Consider the following 6,000-nt stretch of genomic DNA (forward strand, 5'->3'; position numbering starts at 1 on the left):
GGGCCTGGACCAACATATTTCAAGCTCTGAAAGAACATGTTTGCCAACCAAGAATCCTATACCCAGAAAAACTAACCTTCAGATTTGAAGAAGAAATAAACTCCTTCCATGATAAACAAAAGTTAAAAGAATTTACAAATAGAAAGCGTGCACTACAGAATGTTCTCAACAAAATATTCCATGAGGAGGAAATGAAAAACAACAATGTAGGTCAGCAAAGGGAGGAACTACCTTAGAGAAAAACCACTCAAAGGAGAAACCAAGCCAACTTAGAAACCAAAAATAAGCCAAATGACCGGGAATACAAATCATATCTCAATAATAACCCTAAACTTTAATGGCCTAAACTCATCAATCAAAAGACATAGACTGGCAGAATGGATTAAAAAGAAAGACCCGAAAATATGCTGCCTGCAAGAGACTCATCTCATAGAAAAAGACATCCACAAACTAAAGGTGAAAGGATGGGAAAAAACCTACCACACACATGGACTCAGTAAAAAAGCAGGGGTTTCCATCCTTATATCAGATAAAGTGAACTTCAAACCAAAGTTAGTCAGAACGGATAAAGAAGGACATTTCATACTGCTTAAGGGAACCATAAATCAGGAAGACATAATGATAGTAAATATTTATGCCCCAAACAATGGTGCATCCCTGTACATCAAACAAATCCTTCTCAATTTCAGGAATCACATAGAACACAACACCATAATTCTGGGTGACTTTAATGCACCGCTGTCACCAATAGATAGATCTTCCAAACAAAATCCAACAAAAGAAAACATAGAACTCAATAACACAATCAATAACCTAGACTTAATAGACATATATAGAATATTCCATCCATCAACGAGCAGATTCACTTTCTTCTCAGCAGCACATGGAACCTTCTCGAAAATGGACCATATGTTATGCCACAAAGCAGCCCTTAGGAAATACAAAAAAATAGAGATACTGCCTTGTGTTCTATCAGGTCATAATGGACTGAGAGTAGAAATCAATGACAAAATAAAAAAGAGAAATTATTCCAACACCTGGAGACCAAATAATATGCTATTGAATGAAACATGGATAACAGAAAACATCAGGGAGGAGATTAAAAAATTCTTAGAGGTCAATGAGAACAACGATACAACATTTCAAAATCTCTGGGACACTATGAAAGTGGTACTAAGAGGAAAATTGACTGCATGCAGCGCATTCCAAAAAAGAATGAAAAGTCAGCAACTAAAGGACCTAACATTACAGCTCAAAGCCCTAGAAAAAGAAGAAAAGAATAACAGCAAAAGTAGTAGAAGTCAGGAAATAATTAAAATCAGAGCTGAAATCAATCAAATTGAAACAAAAGAAACTATTCAAAATATTGACAAAACAAAAAGTTGGTTCTTTGAGAAAGTAAACAAAATAGACAAACCCTTAGCCACACTAACAAAGAGAAGGAGAGAGAAGACCCAAATTGCTAAAATACATGATGCAAAAGGAAGCATTTTTATATGCAAGTGATGAAACAGCTGAAAGGGAAATGATGAAAACAACCACATTTGCAATAGCCTCAAAAAAAAAAATAAAATAAAATACTTGGGAATCAATCTAACCAAAGAGGTAAAAGATCTCTACAATGAAAACTACAAAACATTGAAGAAAGAAATTGAGGAAGACCTTAGAAGATGGAAAGATCTCCCATGTTCTTGAATAGGCAGAATTAATTTTGTCAAAATAGCCATACTACCAAAAGTGCTATACAGACTCAATGCAATTCCAATAAAAATCCCAATGATGTACCTTATAGAAATTGAGCAAGCATTCATGAAATTCATCTGGAAGAATAAGAAACCCAGAATAGCTAAAGCAATCCTTAGCAGGAAGAAAGAAACAGAGGGTATCGCAATACCAGAACTTCAACTATACTACAAAGCAATGGTAACAAAACAGCATGGTACTGGCACCAAAAGAGACAGGTAGATCAATGGTACAGAATAGAGGACACGGACACAAATCCAAAGAAATACAATTTTCTCATACTAGAAAAAGGTGCCAAAAATATGCAATGGAGAAAAGATAGCCTCTTCAACAAATGGTGCTGGGAAAACTGGAAATCCAAATGCAACAGAATGCAACTAAACCCCTATCTCTCACCCTGCACAAAAATCAACTCAAAATGGATCAAGGACCTCGGAATCAGACCAGAGACCCTGCATCTTATAGAGGAAAAAGTAGGTCCAAATCTTCACCTTGTTGGCTTAGGATCAGACTTCCTTAACAGGACTCCCATAGCACAAGAAATAAAAGCAAGAATCAACAACTGGGATAGATTCAAACTAAAAAGCTTTATGTCAGCAAAGGAAACAATCAGTAATGTGAAGAGAGAGCCTACAGAGTGGGAGAATATCTTTGCCACTCATACTTCAGATAGAGCACTAATTTCCAGGATATATAAAGAACGCAAAAAACTCTATATGAAGAGTACAAATAACCCAATCAACAAATGGACTAAGGATATGAACAGACACTTCAAAGAAGACGATCTACAAGCAATCAACAAACATATGAAAAATGTTCACCATCTTTAGTAATAAGAGAAATGCAAATAAAAACTACCCTAAAATTCCATCTCACCCCAATTAGAATGGCGATTATCAAGAACACAAGCAATAATAGGTGTTGGCGAGGATGTGGGGAAAAAGGTACACTCATACATTGCTGGTGGGGCTGCAAATTAGTGCAGCCACTCTGGAAAGTAGTGTGGAGATTCCTTAGAAAACTTGGAATGGACCTACCATTTGACCCAGCTATCCCACTCCTTGGCCTATACCCAAAGCACTTAAAATCAGCATAGTACAGAGATACAGGCACATCAATGTTCATAGCTGCTCAATTCACAATAGCCAGATTGTGAAACCAACCTAGATGCCCTTCAATTGATGAATGGATAAAGAAACTATATATATATATATATATATATATATATATATACTCAAGTGGAATATTACTCAGCTATAAAGAATAATAAAATTATTGCATTTGCAGGCAAATGGATGAAATTGGAGAATATCATGTTAAGTGAGATAAGCCAATCTCAAAAATCCAAAAGGCGAATGATCTCACTGATAAGCGAATGATGTCACATAATGGGGGGGTGGGAGGAGGGCAAGAATGGAGGAAGGAGGGACTGTATAGAGGGAAAAGAGAGGTGGGAGGCGTGGGGGAGAAGGAAAAAAATAACGGAATGAATCAAACATCATTACTCTATGTAAGTGTATGAATATGCAAATGGTATGCTGTTACTCCATGTACAAACAGAAACATGTATCCCTTTTTTTTACAAAAAAATAAATAAAAAAAGAAGAAGATCACAAAACTATGACTGTGTGCCTGGAGTAGAGATGGGATGAGCCCTGCTGGAGGATCTAAATGGTGCTGTGACTGAACTGCCCTAACTGAGCATTTTCTCTCGTGTGCATAGCCTCCCCCTTTCATTAAAGGGAGTTTAATCTGGGCTTCTCTACTTGCAAACAAGAACCCTAATAAACAAGCCCAGGGACAAAGAACACGCTGGCCTACATTGTAGAGAAGCAAATTCAAAAGAGGACGCTGTCTGTGCCTCCTACGTGTGCAATGAGCGTTTTCAGACTTTCCCGGTAATAGATCCACTTCTGTCATCGTGGTAATGGCAAACTGCTATCGTCCTCAGCAGGAAAGACCTTCCATGTGGGTCCTGCCGCTGTTACAACCCCTTCCACTTCCCCAGTGATACTTTCCTTGGCTCAGGGGCTTTCCCTCTCAGGTGCGAGCAGGCTGACTCCAGGGACTGGCCCAGAGGCAACCCAGGGCACCTCCCAACTTCACTTCCAAACTGAGTGCTGCTGTGGGCTTCTCCTTCCTCTCCTCTTGTCATTCTTCTCTGCTTTAAAGAGATTACTCTTCATCAGCAGCTGTCACTGTTCCTGCCAGGAGACTTTCTAAACCCCACACAGCTCCTGATTCTATATCAGTTTCACAGATATACGTTTCTGAAGTGTCATAGAAAAGGATGATATTATGAAAAAGGGATGCATTCTAATTGCTAATTGCATTTTAAACCTAAACTGGAGAAGCTTCAGGGTCAGGCCTCTGCTCTGAACTGGCCCCACAATTAAAGCCCGCAGCCTTCCTTTAGCGCGAGTCACCAAGGATCACTATGGTTCTCTAAAAATGCACCTGAATGTTTTATGCCTTGCTTGGAGCATGTTACTCCCTTCCTTTCCTTCCAGTAAAATCCTTTTCTTTCTCATCTAAAGTCAGATGCAAAGATCTATTTATTAAAAACAGAGACAGGTGCTGTTCTGGTGAAGCCTGGGAGTTGCCCACTCCAGCATCCACCCACACCAGTCCCCAGGGCTCTGGAACAAGGCACTGAAAGTCTTTGCTCAGAGGTATGCTAATTTATAGCAGGCATCCTATTCTCCAAATGACATAAAAAGGTTTCTAGTCTTAGTATATCTTATATTCCAACCTCTGTACCATTTTTTACTCCTTTCCAAATTCTTTTTTTCTTCCCTTCGTGCTGGGAATTAAACCAGAACCTCTAGACAAGTGTGGTGGAGCACCTGCAATCCCAGTGAATCCAAGGCTGAGGCACAGGTTCAAACAATTAAGGCTAGTCTCAGCATCTTATCAAGATCCTCAGCAATTTATCAAGATCTTATCTCAAAATAAAAAATAACAAAAGGACTGGGGATATAGCTCAGCAGTAAAGTACCTCTGGGTTAAATTCTGTGTCAAAGAGAAAGAAAAGGAAGGAAGGAAGGGAGAAAGGAAGGAGGGAAGGAAGGAATAAAGGAAGGGAAGGAGGGAGAAAGGAAGAAGGAAAGGAAGGAATAAAGGAAGGGAGGGAAGGAAGAAAGGAAGGAAGGGATGGAGGGAGAGAGGGAGGGAGGAAAAAGCAAAGAACAGAGAAGGATCTCATGCATGCGAGCCAAAAACACTTTTCTCTCCAGGGAAGTGAAATATTACTCCTTTTTTTTTTTTTTTTTGCATGGCACGAGGCAATGGAGTCAGGTAGACACTGAGCAAGATCAATACCAAGATCAGGCACATCAGCATTATGTGTCAGACAATGCTTCAAATGCTCTGAATGTATTTGCTTATTTAATATTTATAATCATCTTATACAACAGGTGTTTCTGTTATATCACCCCCATCATCCCAATGAAGGAAGCAAAATGACCTGACTATAACTATTTCCCCAGAGACCAGATTTAAACCCAAGTGTCTAGGTTCAGAAACTATCTTCTTCACCATTAAGACAAATTGTGAAGTCCACTGTGATGTTTTAGTTATTTTTATTATTCTTCTAGTGTTAAAATAATGAATGTAAGTCAGGACCAATACTACAGTCTGTATATATCTGGAAGGTCCCCAAATCCACAATAGTCATAGCAATGGACATTGTCTAATGTGTTGTTCTTTGAGAAAGAATGTACAGTGTATGACTTTCAGGGGATGTATGTTTGCCACTTGAGAAAAAAAGACAATGTGCATGAAAAACATCCTATTAACCGAGAACTGATATACATATTTCAATTTGATATGTTAATTAATGTTTTTTTAATATTCTACTGAACTAATGAACCTATGTTCACATAGGCCACATTTTAAAATTTCTTAAGTAGTTCTACCAAATATTGCACATAATTCCAATGTTGTTTGATTCTAAGCTGATATGATTTCATACAATTTTAATGATATAGAAATAATTTCATTTTATGGAACTGGAGGAAAATGACTTCTATCTTAAAATTCCAATGATAAGTACTATGATCAAGTTGCAAAAGAAAAGATACGTTTTTGCTCTTATTTGCTAAACAGCAATGACTCTGGGAAGCAGTATGGAGATTCTTTTCAAAACTAGAAATGGAACCAACCACCATTTCAGCCAGCTGTCCCATTCTTTAATATATGTCCAAAAGGTTTAACATCAACATACTACAGAGATGCAGCCACATCACATCAATGCTT

This window comes from Sciurus carolinensis, chromosome 12, assembly GCF_902686445.1.
Source record: "Sciurus carolinensis chromosome 12, mSciCar1.2, whole genome shotgun sequence".
NCBI classification, from domain to species: domain Eukaryota; kingdom Metazoa; phylum Chordata; class Mammalia; order Rodentia; family Sciuridae; genus Sciurus; species Sciurus carolinensis.